The following is a 16,976-nucleotide window of genomic DNA, read 5'->3' as shown; positions in this document are numbered from 1 at the left end:
AGGTACAATTTTACACAGGAACATATAAAAGAAGTTTTTAATAATCTTCTTCTCAAAAACTACTAGGGAAAAACCCTTAAATTTGTGTGCAAGCATCCTCAGATAGTGTCAATTCAGGTTGATCCCGGGGGGTATGGTAGGGCCACAATGGTGGATGTTAAGTTTATAAATGGGTAGATATATCGAAAAAAAATCGTTAAAAATTTGAAAGAAAAAAGCATTCATCCTTGAAAAAATCGAAAACCTCTGTGAAAGCACAGATTGTGCAGATCGAAATTTGATCATAATTTCCTAGAGATAAATTGACCCACAAAAGGGGGGGGGTTAAATAGGAATAAAGAAAAAAAAATAAAACAACAAAAAGGGCTTGGTGATATGTGGATGAAAATTGACATACTTTTTTAAAAGCTTTTTGTTTAAGATCTACTGTACCTTATTCCCAGGATGTTTAGGATGTTTCGAATTTGATACTTTTATGCGCATTCAGCGAGTTATGGCTATTGTTGCTCAGATATGACCCCTGGGCCTCTTATTAATGTTTACAATGCTTTAGTAAGACATTTCTAATAGTCAACCAAAATCTGAGTGTCATTCGTCGAGTTATAAGCGAGTTACAGAGCCCACAAATCTTTTTATTTAAACAAAGCTCAGGTCAAATTTCAGTTTATATCTGAAAGTTAAAAAGAAAGTTCTAGGATGAGACGTAAAATGAAAGTGTTTATTTCTGCTCCATGCAACACATACAAATGTTGGCTAAGGTTGAGGGCAAAGCTGATTTTTTAACCCCTCCCCCATCTCACGTATAAAATATTGTTGGATACAAAACAGAAGGAAATTTATTCGTCCCGAGGGACTAACATAGCATACTCTAGTTTCCTTAATATTCAAGGGGATCAATTTTCATGGATAAAGTGAAAATCACAGTTTCAAAGATACGTAAATTCGTATCCAATGATCCTATCAATGCAAAATGTTAATAGAAATTGCACTTCAATTAGCATTTAATTTCGTTAACATAATTATCAACGAAATCTTGTATTTGTATATTGGTATTCAACGACTTTCGATGAAACCACAGTAATCAAAGTTGCACCACGATACAAGAACTTGTGTTTTGTAATATGAAAAAACCCCCACCAAAAAGCCTTGAAAAACGAATTGCCATTTTTTGTCATCTTCGCTAGCCTAGGGGTTTTGATCCCCGGAGTGGACTGAAAACCCTTGGCTAGCGAAGATGTTATTTTGTAAGATCAACGTAGAATTAGTGAGCTCGTTTTTGCGCTCAGTCCATTTCCTAAACTTCTTCATCATCAAACGGTCTTTGGTGACATCCTTATCTTTTTACCTTTTTGTGTATACCTTGCATAATTTATGATATATCATTACTTGAAGGTGAAACGTTACTAGTTATATAAAGACACCGTTGAAAGGAGTGTGAACAATAAGGAAGAAAAACCCAGGATAATTACCATCAAAACTTTCTGATGCGTACTGTATCACAATTCTCTTTCCTTAGTTGATTGTATACCAGGAAGTAAATGAACGTATACAGAGATCCAAACAGTTACAAGAATTTTTCAAATCATGGCCATTGTGAATCAATACATCATCATATGTAAGTATTTATTGCTTTTTTTCTACTAATTGTTCTTATAATTTCTAACGCTAACTATAAATTAACTCAATATTTCTAAATTTCATAATGATACAACTTTCCTTTGTTTATACAACGAATGCACCAAAGTTATGTTCATGATCGGCTTTACAATAATTTGGGCAAACAAAATTTGTTCATGTAGTTAAATCCAACCTTTAAACTTTGAAAGGTCATTACATTATAGGATATATAGTTGAATATCAATGCAATTTTTAAACGCGCAAATGCGCGCGTGTGTGTGTGTGTAGGAGGGGGGGGGGTAATAAACGTTCTTTTAATTCTTATGTTTAAAGTAATGTCCCCTTTGTTCAATAACAACAAAGATTCCTTTATTAGACAACTAAAATTATTTACACGTTCCTCTCAATACAAATCAACGAGTGAATCTTTATACGGGGAAATATTTTTGATTAACCTTTTTCCAATGTTTGAAAATGCTGACTCAGAATCTAATGTAGGTTGTTTTGTTTATCTGGAGTGAAATATCTTAAGTGGAAAATTCTCATTAAAATTTAGTCGGCATTTTTATCCAATGTGTTGCTCTTGAGTCAAAAGATATCGAATGTTAAAAATAATAATTGATCTAATGAGATCATAAATACATATTGTTTCTTCAATAAGTAACCGTTACAATAATTTTAATGTTTATTATATCTTATATGTTGTGGACTCTTAAAACAAATAAATACTAAAGAGGCATGACCACGACTTTGATTAAAATTTATTCTCCGTTTTTAGCTCACATGAGCTGAAAGCTCAAGTGAGCTATTCTGATCACATTTTGTCCATCGTCCGTCCGTCTGTCCGTCCGTCCGTCCGTCTGTAAACTTTTTACATTTTGAACTTCTTCTCTAAAACTGCTATCCAATTTCAACCAAATTTAGCACAACGCATCCTTATGGGAGGGCAAATATAAACTGCAGAAATAAAAGTCCGATCTGTATTCAAAGCGGAGAAAACCTTGAAACTGTAGAAAAAGAAGGGGGTGCATTTTTAAAAGTCTTCTTCTCAAGAACTACTGAGTCCAATTCAACGTAGTTTAGCATAAATTATCCCTATGTGAGGGAAAATATAAATTGCAAAAATTAAGGGCTAATTCTGAGTTATTACGAATATAATAATAAAAGAAAGGCGTGTTTTAATCAGTTTAATAGCTTCGGGTTCGGCATCCGTTAAAATGGGTAGGCAAGACTTGGCCTGGGCAAAACAAAAGATTGGTAGTTATTAATCTGCCAATCTCATTAAAATTTCATGATATTTGATGGACCAGTATATCTGTATTCGCTGTAAATATTGCTGCAAAATAATGCGTATTTGGAATTGACGATTGCCGATCTGCCCCGGCTTTTATTTTGCCTACCTATTTTACCAATACTCGTATTCCATACTTCTAAAACGAGGTTCTTTGTTTAAAGCAGCCATGACATTATACAAAAAAGGGTCGATCTGACTATGATGAATTTGCTTGTTGTGCAACAGTTCGCGTCAATCGCAACTTCTCGGGCCTTTCCGGCAAGCTCGGAAAAACACCTCGAATGTATTACCTAAGCGTCAATGACAACCCCCCTTTTTATAATACTTGATATAAATACAACACATTTTACGATATGTTGAGATGTGAGCTATACTTCATTAAAGTAAACGATATACATTAAAATATAACACAGAAGCGACATACAAGTCTGTCTAACCGATATTTATTTTAATGGGAAGTGACTCCATTTTGTATAAAATTTTAACATCCGGTGATGTTAATACATTCGAGGTGTTTTTCCTAGCTTGCCGGAAAGGCCCGAGAAGTTGCAATTGCAGTTCGCGTATGAAGGGAAATTTTTGAAACATGCAAAATATATTAGTGCCGATTTTGTGAAGTAAATTAAGGCTAAATATTTCAATGCGTTGACAGTTTTCACACATGACGTCGGTGTTAGCTTGTTCTGATTTTCGTTTCGTTTTCATTATTTATGCTTTGTAACCTGGGAACTATCGTCTGTATTTCGCGATTTTTACGTATCAAATCAAACAGAGACTTCGGTAAATCAAACAGTTGACTGTTTACCTGCGCAAATTAAGCAAAATCTGATGTATCAAAAAAGTACTGAAATACTATTCATTCTATCGGTAATTCGGCATTATCTTTTGCGTAATAGTAGATTAATGCAATAGGTTTTGTTGAGATGCTCGCAGTTTCTCGAATGTATTCAGTTTAAATAGAGTTTGATATCGCTGACGGAAATATGTAGGTATATACATGTATATATATGATTCATTTCGAAAAAAATAAACTGTGTTCTTTATTTGTTATAGTGCATGTTTCTTGTGTTTACAATTTCTATTTACTAACCATATTTGAGTGTTAAGCTTCGAATTATACGCAAGATACAGAGATTTGCTCACAATTCTATGTTTGTACACAGATCTTAACAACAAAAGATTAAAAAAGTAAAAAAAAATTGTTAATATTTATTAAGAAAATTTTCCAAGTCTGTTCTTCCAGAAACCAACTTTAACAACTTATTGTATTGTAAACATAACCTTTTTTCGTCATTTTTACTCCTACTGTACATGTGATCCTTGACTTTGTTTGTGTACATTTGTATAAACTGATTTTGAACCTCAAATACCAGTGAACTGGTCTTGAGTGAATAAAAGAATTGAAAATCTTAGTCCAGTCTTTTTTTTCAATTTTAAATGCTGAATAGGAAATACCAAGTTAAAAATCTTAAGCTGAATGTAATAAACTCATGTGAACAAAATATGACTCAAACCTAGGCGAACTGTGAGCTCTGTATCTTGCTTATAATTCTACGATCGACGCTGAAATTTTGGTTGAACATTAGAAATTCTATATGAATTAGAGTATGTTAAATACTTGTACAAACAAAATAAAAGAATGAAATTCTGTATATACCTACTCTCTGGGGTCCCCTCTTTATACAATAAATGATGTGAAGTCTACATCAATTTTGATAGTTTTCAGACACGAGTAAATAAAAACGACATTTTAAAATCAGTTTTCATAGTTCTGACACATTTCTGTTGCGGGGATAAAGTAATTATCGCTATTCCTAAAGAATATATCACAGCGGAAATTTTCCTTGTTTGTACGCGAGGTAAATAACAGTCATTTAATTATAATGGAGAAGACAAATTCAATTTTTGAAAGTTTTAAATTTGAGGAATTGAGCACATTGAGGTACAATTTCCTTCTTCACATCTATACATGTAGGATTTTTTAAATAAAAAACAATAACTATTATATTTTTTTTAGATATAAGAACTAGTAAGTAGTTGATGAAAAAAATGTGCCTATATGCTCTCATATATTTTGATCGCTTTACAAAGTGGGGGGGGGGGCGCAGAACGAAAATATAGGGAATTGGAAGTTAACATCTTAACAGTGTACCCCTACCAAATGTTTAGTTTTATATCTTTCGTAAGATTTTCTTATTCTGGTAAAAAATAGTATTTCATGAAGGTACAATGTCAAAGATTACGTGTATGCAAAAATAAGTGTAATATTCGAATACTTTACAATATTCATTGTTTGTTATTCTACCGAGGGACCATATGGCACAATATCTTTTGAACGCCCATTGTTGCTCAAGTGAGCGATGTGGCCCAATGGGCCTCTTGTTAATGTTAACAATGCTTAAGTAAGATATTTCTGATAGTAAACCAACATTTGAGTGTCTGTCGTCGAGTTGTAAGCGAGTTACAGAGCTCACAAAATTGTTTGTTATGTAAACAAAGCTGATGTCATGCTTTTGTTTAATTTTGAAAAGTTGAAAGGAAAATTCTAGTTTTAGACCTAAAGTGAAAACGACAAATGCTAAGAACTTCTATTTTATGCTTAAAACGAACTGGCAGAGAAAAAAAATCAGCTTGAAAAATGTACTTTTACCGCTATATTGACCCGATGTTAACAAAAAACATGGCACGAACCTTGTTTACATAACAAAAAATTGTATGTTTTGTATCTTGCTTATACATTGTACATGTAACTTTACGAGTGGCACTCAAAATATTTGACCATGCCCCTATAATGCTTCTCTGAACACTTATCATACATACGATTATAAAAGTTAATTTAAAAACTAACTCAAAAATTATACTTTGATTTGGTTTCATTTTAATTGTTTAACATGAAATAATAAATTGTTTAACTTAGTCGTAAAAAACCCCCAACAAATAGACTAAGGTTTATGAAAAGAAAAACAAGGATGACCAGAAGTAAATTAGTTAATGTTTATTCCATATGTACCAATTCTTGAAGATCTGATTTTTGTTCAATCATGCTGAATGCCAGTTTGTAATACCGTATAACTGGTTTTTAATGCGGGTGCAAATTTTTGCGATTTGATCCTGAAAAAGTTATATTTATTTTTTGCGATTTTAATTCTTGCGATTTCACTTTGACACTTTATTAAGTCTATTTTTATTGAATTTTATTAGTAGACATTTAAACAATAAAGTCTATTTTTATTTTTTATTTATTATTTTATTGATCGGTCCGCCATTATTACAAGATAGTAGCTGCTCGTCATGGGCACAGACAATGCCCTCCGCAATGGCAATGCAGATTGCTGTGTTAATAACTGCCCCCGATTTCTTTAATGAATGAATGTAAGTTTGCACGTCGGAATCCAGTTCGTTACCGAGTAAAACTTTTTTATCCCGCTTGCACGGATTCAATTCAGAAATTTCACAGTTCTCGTCGTCTGAAAAATCAAGTTTAGGTTTTCGAGATTCGTAAATTTCTTACAGTACTTTCACGTAGTCCTGGAAACTTTGTCTGAAAACGTTTAATGGTCGACGAAGGTCCATGTACACTGGCGTAGTGTCCTATCTCATCTCTCTCGCTCGGTGAAAAAGTCATGTACTTTCCTCTCGGAGTTTTTGGTGTATCAAGAAAATTACTTATAGGCTTCAAATTTTATCAACAGCGCCATTTTGCTGGCAAAGCGTGAAGTGACTGCTAACTACGGGGTATTCACCGAACAATTATCGATACCTGTATTACGCAACGAAGCGTGAATTCGGATTTTATGACCTATTTTTTCCGATTGAATTTTTTGCGATTAAGACTTGATCGCAGAATTTTGCAAAAATAGCACCCCGTAGAAAAATTCAGTTATACGGTAATTAAGGGAAAGGAAATTATAACAACTTTTTTCAATCCGATTGAAATATGTTTTGGGACTATGAAGTATCATAAAATGAAAAAAAAATGATGCCTTATATGATGTCCCCTTTGTTCGATAACAACAAAGGCTCTTGTGTGGGACGTCTCTTTGCATTATTACAAGCTGCTTTCAATGTTAATAAAAGTAGTAAACCTTCATAAGAGGGAAGAAATTTTGTGATCTTGTACTTTTTTCAATAGTTGAAATTGGTGATTCAGTATGTAGTGTCAGTTGTTTTGTTTATCTGAAGTGGAAGACTTTAAAGATAATATTCTCTTAGAATTTAATATGTGTTGCTCTTTAGTTAAAAGATATTGATAGTTTAAAATATTCATTGATCAAATGAGATAATAAATACATAGTGTTTCCTCAATAGTAACCTTTACAATAATATTTAAATTTTTAATGTTTATACTTATATTTATGTTGCGGACTAAAAAGCTAATGAATATTAGTACTACATCGAACATTTATCTGAATATAACAGTTGATTTGAAAATCAGTTCACAAGAATATTTGTTTGTTTCATATTAGTTGTTTGGTTTAACATATAATTGTCTCTTGCGTTGTCGATGAAAATAATATGGCAACCTATGGTGTCTATTTTCATGATGACACGTTGAATTAAAGCAATACTAGTATTCATTGTTTAGATTATTATTCCATATCAATATAAAAATGAAATGATTTCTGGTCTTCTTATCTATTTAGTATGTTAACACGTCGTTTTACCACGCTGGTCAAAAGAAAATACTTATATCATCTTAAATGTCAAAGCATTTTGCAAACTTTATGTTTAAAGAAAAACAACTTGTAATGTCCTTTTGTCGATGTTACCAACTTGGGTAACCTAACTAACTATTTCATTATGGAGACTGAAGATCAGTGTATGTACATGTTTTATACATGTACATTTCAAAACTAGGAAGTCAGTTTGGTTATAGCTGCATGTTCATTTTAAACATCGACAAGTGGTCACATGTTTTGTATCGGAAAATCAATACGGAAAATATTGTTTATGTACTAAAAATATATTTTAAATCAATATAGAGACAATAAATAACCTTTATAGTTATATCAATACAGATGCCGGTGTTTGTACATTCATGTATTTAGTATTTTACCAATAATTAGACTAGAGGTGAATAAAAATAAAGTTTTTTATCACTATGGTGACTATATGACAACACAGCATGGCTACAAAAACATCCTAGCATGGTTAAATTAAACGGCATGAAGAACGGATGTCATATAATATGTTACATCAAATATTTTTTCTATGTTTTATATGATGTAAAGAACAAAATATGAATTAATGATATATCCATACGAAAACCAGAAACGAAGACCAGTAGATAATTTTCTTTTCATTGATGGACCGTTTTAGTGCATAGGTACATGTACATGTACGAAGTCTACAGATTTCCCTTTTTATCGTGCAATATCAATCTAGTAATAAAGCAAAGGGTTAAGGGAGGTTGTCAGTATGTTTCATGTATTATTATGTCTTCAAATGTGTTTTACTATTTTCGATATGGAGATCAATTTTTCCTCACATAATTGATCATTTCTATGCACGGAAGTTCAAGCTATCAGAGAGAATACACAATGTAGTCTCAGGTTTTAATTGTCTATGTATTAAAGATAATAAAGAGGTCGCTATATTTGTTATATCGATATATATGTAGGTTACTTATGGTATTTTTATGGTATTTTTATATCAATATGATGACAAGATGCTCATTGTATAGTATCAGAATGAGTTTATTGTTAGCCTCGACTGCAATAATTTCCCAAAACGGAGGTCTTTATGCAATAGCAATTGATGACTGGGGTTCAGATTCTCGCGTATGAATTATAGCACGTGACAAAACTGAAGACAATCTATTCGACCCAACGAACAAACATAATCAATATTGCCTTTATATACATTGTTAACATGTGTTTTGTTATATGAAAAAAAAGAATAAAAGAGGGTTTTCTGAAGAAAAATGCCGAAATTTTGTAAGGTCAGCATATAACTCATGGGTCCATTTCGAAAATGTTATAATTGTCATCGAATGGTCAAACTTTGCTATCATTCCGCCGCTCATAGAATTAAAAAAAAGTTCTACCATTGCTGCTTTTCAAAAGTTCTTAAATCTTTGTATCTGTTCTATTATAAAACTCATTGAAAAACGTTTTGTACTTGTCTATAGACTGATTGCTTAATGTAAAGTCACCTTGTTTAGGGGTCGCGAAAGCTCATTTACATCATCATAAAATTGATAAATAAGTATACATTGGTCCTTACATATTAGTAATAACATGTTTCTTTTTTTAGATAAACTATGAAATATCCAATTGAGGAATCAGCATTCATAACATTTAGTGTATTAAAAGATGAACTTATTTATGAAAAATGGCCAAACATCAAACTTTTGATCGTATTCTCTCTAAAGAGAAAGAAATGCAACACTATGAATTCTTATACTTTACTAGACTAAGTGTTTTATTTGTAACATCTGAATTATATTTAACATATGTAATGAAATAATAGATACTCTGTACTGTCGATGAATCTGTCATGCATAGATGTTTTATCTATAGATACAAATAGTCTCAACACTTGTTTAATCTATTTGAATGAAAACGATACATACACAAATTTTGAAGAGTAATTTTATCAACATCTTTTTGCTTTTAGAAAGATTTGCTTGTTTTAGGTTTTATATGTTTATGAAGAGTTATGGTTGGTTTAAACTATAGAGGCTTTAATATAAACGACTTATCGTTTCTGTTCACGAGAACAGTTTTCGTTGTCTAACTTTACATCTCGCATTTTTCCCTTCCACCTATTTACCGTTTTAATCGAATATATTTACATTTTCCAGTGTCTTTGCCTGTGATAACACTACGTATCGATTTTGTACTCCATGTATATAACCCATAATACAAATGACGCCAAATTCGGGCTCCAGGGGGTTTGCTATTTTATATTTATATAGTTAATGGTACGATGGCTTAAAATTCTATAAATATAAGTAATAAGGAATCATTCTTTGAATAATATGAGGTGATAATTTCAGTCGGGGCGTGATCAAATCTATCATTAAGCCCTTCGGGCTTTATTGGATTTGATCACGCCCCAACCGAAATTATCACCTCATAATACTCAAAGAATGATTCCCTTTTCCTTATATACACCTGCTCTAGTAAATGATGGATTTGAATGTTGACTGCTTTTGCCTGACACCCGGTACCAAGGAAAACTGAAGTCTAGGATCTTAATATAACATTGACCATACACTGCATTCTAATACAGCGTATCTTTATATCTGGTAACTAGGTCGAGAATATTGAAAAAGACATGATTTAAAAAATTCAATTCTTTTATGGCTTTATTTTTCTATATCTCTCTATCTTTATATTCTATCCTGATAATGAATAATGTCAAATACAATTTAAAAGATACATATTTTCACTTTTTTTATTGTTTTTATCTTATTTGGTAGATTTCATTCTGATGGTTCACGGATCAATGTACGCTTATCGTATTAATAGGTAAGTAGTAAAATGGTAAAATACACTCTTACTGACCAGACAGTATGTTAAAATAGATAACAGATATTGAATATCAACTTGATTTGATACTATGCAATAAATTAAGAATCATTTATTCAACAGGGATTCAAAATATCATTACAGTTTAAAGAAACTTTAAATTTAGTGGAACATACCGTATAAATATACAAGGAGTACAGTTTGACATTATGTAGGTTAAGTGCAGTTTGCATGCTTTACATTTGACGTTTTTTGTTTTGCAGATACAAAAATAAAGTTTTATAACCAATTATTGCCATTGTACCCTATTTTACACTTCTTGTTGGTTCCTCTCTGCAGCTTATTGTCACGTAATATTTTTAATTTAAACCATATTTTATTCAGTATGATATATTGAATAGCATTGAGCAGCAGGCACAGTCTATTTTAGACTTCTCCCACGTAATATATTGAATTTTACACTTTAAAAAACTTGTTTTTTCTTCCCTCTTTGCATATACATTGTATGTATCATGTTGATAACGTGCAAAAGGTTTAAACATGATAGCTTCTGTTGTATAATTAAGAAATAAACAATATATTTTTTAAAAGGTTGAAGTTGTTTTGTCACGTGATCAAATCCTGGGAAACCCGAAGGGCTTCTCAGAAGAATTGAGCACGAACCAACCAAGTACATATATATTAAATATGTCAAGTTGTTCATAATTATCAATAAATCCTTGTTTTTGTATTTACAGTAATGTAACCGTTAAAGGATAAGCGCGTGCGGTGATCATTGTGAAGTCACGAAAAAGTTCAGTTAAGCAATTAATGCTTATTTTGGGATGTCGCCTGTCCTATAACCCACCAGGCTGTGCAGATAAATTAAATACCGCGCTTTAGCGCTGTATGGTAATTTGTCTGCATGACATATTTATATTTCTTTTGAAATCTTGCCTTGTCTGCAAATGTGATTTATACCTCAAAATTACTGTGTTATCCTAAGGGTAAGTTTAATTTATGGAAGAGTCATTGTAACGACCACAAGCGTGAACTCTGATTTTCGCAAGTGACGTTACACTGCAACGTTTATGACGTCATAATAAAACTCATCATCTAAAAGTGTTCATAGGAAAATGAATGTCACAGACTTCCAATGCAAACATAAGGGGAAATATACAATGAATGTAAATATACAGAATGTAACGTTTTTGCTATTCTATAGGTTCATATCAGTAAACATATTTGCAAATGTAAATATTGGCAATACATGGTCTCATTAAAAAAACCTATCTGTTATGAATTTGATTTAAAATTACTATCAAAATCAAATCAAAACGAAAACTGATAAAGTACTGTGACAGCATAACAAATTAGAATTATTCATTTTAATAAGAAATAAAGCGCAAGTTAAACTAGATGCTGTCATTAGACAGTAATACCCGCACCAAGTGCTTGCCCCTAAATAACACTGTTTTGTACCAGTTTAATTAAAAATGAAGGCCACATGCAAGCTCCGGTAATACATTTAAAAATTATAATTTTCATAACTGAAGGATGAGATCCCTTCCCATATGAAAATACACATAAGCAGCACTTTATGTGCAATTTGGGGTTGAACTGTTTGCAGTGAATTTTCAGTTAATCAATAATCTTAACGTTTCATGTCATATAAAGTATAACGGTCTATATAATTATTACAAACAAAATTAAATTATGCTCCCTCCCCGTGGCGGTTGCCGGTTTTAAATTTGCTTCTGTGTGCCTACATGTACATCATCGTGTGCACAAATTTAGAGAAGGGGTGGGATTGAAGGGTCGAGACCCCCCCCCTCCCCATGAAAAATCATTTATATTAATAGTAAAATTACCAAAAATACACCTTGAACCCCAATGCTCTTACAGACATGTAAACGCTCCAACCCATTGCGCTTCAATGTTAGATAACATTATTTGGTGGGTTTATATTTAATTAATATCTATACTTTATTGTTTATCTCAATAGGAAGTATACATACAATATGCAGGTGTCCTGCTCCACCTTTAAGCTGTTATTTACCTTATAAAATAGTGCAAGGGGTTCTGAAGAATAGGTCATAAAAATACATGCATGTTACAAATGACTGATCTTTGTTTGAAGTTACGTACACAGCACAGGTCTGCAGGTCTCATTAGCGGGTACTAGTTTTACCCAGCTTTTCGATTAGATGGTTTCACATGTATACATACATGTATGTGTTTTCCATATACAGAAAAAGCTAAAGGAATTCATTATTGTGCTTTAATTGGATAATCATTATGATGTTGACCAATATAGGTAAGCATTATACATGTAGTAGAAGTAGCACAATATAATGAGATGCCAGCACACATCAGTTTTACTTTCACTTTCTAAATGTGATCTCCCTTTGACAACATACTATATCATCATCTTTTAATATTTAAATAAGCTTATCATTGTTACCTATCCTATCGCATTTATAAAGTTGCTGTTATTTTAATTGCAAAAGTTATTTTTTTATTTGTCAGACTTACATTATTTAGTTGACCCCATATTGACCCTGTATAAACAATTTCGTATTAAATTTGTGTATTACATGTAAGTAAGTGTAGACACTTATCATTTTTATATGAGTTATAATAGGAAGGAAGGAGTATTTCTTTCTTAATGTATTATCATGCATCAAATACAATGTAGGTCATGATCTTATGGGACTGTTCTGACCCCATGAAACGGGAAAATATGGTTTAAAGTGCATTAATGACCCCCAAGTGTTGTCTTTAACCCCCCCCCCCCTTTATGACATAGGAAATGTTGATACACTGTATATTTTGTTAACTTCTGAGATCCTCATCCCTAAACCATATAATTTATTCTTGCTCTTTGTGTCATTGCGCGTCAAATTGTATATATAGGTTTTGCCCCCTTGGAGACACTCTGACATTCTAGAACTAAAAATATTAGTGTATTTTATCTTATTCATATGTAGTGTTTGATCCATGTGGGTAATTCATTGCCTAATGATGATGCGTGTACTGCTTTGTTTCGGAGAGTTTACAATTGCCCAAAATAGGCGAATACACATGCATATAACATTTTGTTTATAAATCTTAAAAAATGAATTAAGCAATTTCCAAAATGTTAATGTGCATCAGGAGAGAAAAACCAATCAAGAAATGATTTAAAATTTGCTACTGTACACACGTGAGAGTGTATTAAGAAGACTGAATCATTAGAACCAGGTTGGATGGGGGGGTTGGGGGGTTGGATGTGGAGTATAAACATTTATAATTTGAATCATTTATTGTTATTAATTTTAACTTGTCAATAAATATTAGTTATTGATCCCAAGGTAGAAATATGACCTTTGATCATATCTCAATATGTAATTGTTTTTAAGAAGAACATTTTTTAGCAGTTTATAAAAGTTTTTAGTCTCCCAAATTATATTTTGATTTTAGTAGATCATTCGACAATTAAGGTAGGGGGGGGGCAGTTTATATTTGAATTTGTTTGGGGGTGGGTTCCAAGTCATATATTTGACAATTCTTTAATGTAATTGAAATTAAACGTAGCCATACTACAGTAATGAACATGAATAGTATAGAAGAAAACACAAACTAATACATGTGTATATACATAGGAAGTGTTACAAAACATAGATGATTGATCTATATCTGGGTTCTTAATTGAATCATATATCATGTACATATTATATTATTGTTTCTTTGTTCAAGGCATTTCAGATGCTATGTAGGTCATGATCCCAAGTTCCCTTCCTGAAATTATCAAATATCATAAAAACCATTGAGATCCCCACCTTAATCAATAGATATTATTCCCCCTTAGGTCATGGCGCATCAGATCATTATGGCATGTAAGTCATGACCCGAAGGGGTCAGGATTATCCTGACCCCCTTAGAATCAGAAATTGTCAATTATCTTTAGATATATTGATAGATAGATTGATGTTTGATCATCCTATCTCTATTTAATCTTTATTATTAAGTCTCCCGAATGAAATTTGGAGACTTATTGTTTTTGTACGGTTCTTAATACATATATTATTATTCTTCGTCTCCTTCTTTCCCGCTCTGAACTTGTTTCTAAGAGATGGCTGAACATAATTGTACAAAACTCTAGGATATAATAGGCCTGCATATCTAGTTGTGTATCCTGGTTTGATTTTTCTCATTTTGGGTTAGACAACCACTTTTTTTTTGGGGGGGGGGGTCAAAACGGTGTGGGGTCTAACATTGAACCTTGTAGGAAGAATAGTAGACTCTATTGTAAATGGTAACTTTAAAACGGACAAAGATATTAAATATAAGGTTTCCATAATCATATATTGACTGTTACTGGCAATATATAAGGTTTATTTTACCTGACCCCTGGGGTCATCCCCACCCCCCAGGAATTTGAAATTACCATATATCTCAGAAACTGTTATAATCATGACCCCTAAATCATATATATTCATGGTTCTGATGTCAATGAGCATCAAATGTTATGTAGGTCATGGGCCCTGTGAGTGGTCCTGACCCCCCTTGAACAGCAAGTCCCTTGATATCTTCAAAACAGTTGAGATCCCCACCCTTAAACCATGTATATTCTTGTTCCCGGGGTGGTCGTGACCCCCTTCGAACAGGAAGTGCACGAATATCTCGAAAACGGTTGAGATCCCCACCCCTTAACCATATATATTCTTGATCCTTAATTAAAGGGCATCAAAAGGTATGTAGGTAACGGGCCTCAGGGTTAAATTTAATTTTTCAAAACCGTAATGCACATCTGTAGAACAGTACCTATCATATCGTAAGATATGATGTGTCTATCCATTACTAGAGGAGCTCTTGGATCTATGTTTTTTTTAGTGATAAACGTGAATTCTCTGCTACTTTTTGACTCCCTGGATGAAATTAAATTTTTTAAAACATTACTGCACATCTATAGGACAGTCCCTATCATTACCCAAGATATGATGTGTCTATCCATTAAATCATAAGAGAAGTTCTAGGATCTATGTTTTTTTTTTAGTGATAAACGTCAACTTTCTGCTACTATTTGACTCCCTGGATGAAATTTAAATTTTTAAAACCTTATTGCACATCTATAGGACAGTCTCAATTATATCCCAAGAGATGACGGAGCTACTCCAAAAGTTGTAAGAGGAGTTCTGGGAACTATACTTTTTTTTTGGCAAAAAACCCGTCATTTTTTGTTGCCCACTGATCCCCTTCATAAAAAAAATATCTGGAACCTAATCACACTTCAATATGACACCCCAATCATAATCTAGAAGATCATTTGGCTACTGATAAAAAAATGACGTTTTTGAAACCATTTAAAAAAAAAAAAACACGTCATTTTTCAGCCATTAAATGACCCCCAGAACAAAATTAAAAAATTCCGAAACCTTATTGCGCATCTATAGGATACCCTAAAACATATTCCAAGAGATGATTTGTCTACTGTTGAAAATGTAGGAGGAGTTCGAGGAAGACGTTTTTTTGTGAAAAACGTCATTTTCTACCAATTGTTTGACCCCCAGGACTAACAGAGAATTTTTGAAACCTTTTTACAAAACAACATGATACCCCAAATTAAACTCCAAGAGTTCAGTTTGCTGGTTTATAAGATGTAAGAGCAGTTTTAGAAAGTAAAACGTGACAGACGGACGGACGGAACAGGGTAACAACAATTTACCCGAACTTTCTTTAGAAAGTGCGAGTATAAAAATTGAACTTGGGTGGTTACAGTACCCGCAACGTTATTTTTTACAAGATAAACGATAGGATAGGATTCACGCACGATAGGATAGCATTAACGCACGATAGAACAGTATACACGCACGAAAAGATAGGATTAACGCACGATAGAACAGTATACACGCATGATATGATAGGATTGATAGGAAAGGATGACCGATGTTCATGATAAACGTGTGATCGCTTTAAACGATATTTACGAACAAACTGATAATGGCAGAATTTGAGAGAGAACACGTACAAATAAAGATTTATGTGGAATTTCTTTTTAGTAACAATTGTCGAGTTGTTAATCATCGCTGCATCATTTATAGAATGTATAAAAATGACCAGTTAATTGTTTTTCAACTAAAATAATGAGCTTTAATGATCAATGCATTTTCTGTATTGTTAAAATTGTTTCATTACCGAAAGCCGATCGCCGCGAATATTTCAGCCCGAGATTGACTGACTCGGAAAATAGCGGGTTTAATTTAAAAATCCAACTCTTGTATAAAGTAAATATAAAATCTTTCATAAGTACATTTCTTTCTGTATAAGAAAATGATGCATTAAAAACGAATTATCACAGACAAGTTAAATGAATATTTACGCATATACACATTCTGCGTACGATTTGTTAACATTGTTTTCATTACCACACACCCTAGCTGATTGTCGAGAACATTTCAGCCTGAAATCAAAAATCACACGGAAAATAACGGGTTCAAAATAAAACTCGGGTTTAATTAAATATAAATTATATCATAAATTGTTTTGTTTCTGTAAAATATGATGTAACAAAATTATATTGTATAAAAGCTAATGTTAACGCAGGTATACACTCTGCGTGCGATTTGATA

The 16,976-nt window shown here is 32.4% G+C and overlaps 1 protein-coding gene across 3 annotated transcripts in view; it reads left to right on the top strand.

Moving 5' to 3' along the window:
* The window catches only part of LOC136269667 (neurogenic locus notch homolog protein-like), a 123,869-nt gene that overhangs the window by 88,114 nt on the left and 18,779 nt on the right, over positions 1-16,976 (top strand). The window contains exons 2-3 of one of the 3 annotated variants that reach the window (XM_066081795.1): positions 1,517-1,615; positions 10,338-10,386. The exons of 1 other annotated variant lie outside the window; for it this stretch is intronic. The gene's annotated coding sequence lies outside the window, so the exon portion shown is untranslated. The remainder of the gene's footprint in view (positions 1-1,516; positions 1,616-10,337; positions 10,387-16,976) is intronic. One more of the 3 variants, XM_066081796.1, reaches the window with a different exon arrangement.

This window comes from Magallana gigas, chromosome 4, assembly GCF_963853765.1.
Source record: "Magallana gigas chromosome 4, xbMagGiga1.1, whole genome shotgun sequence".
NCBI classification, from domain to species: Eukaryota; Metazoa; Mollusca; class Bivalvia; order Ostreida; family Ostreidae; genus Magallana; species Magallana gigas.
The sequence above is the reverse complement of the archived record's forward strand: the minus strand, read 5'-3'. Positions and strand labels throughout refer to the sequence as shown.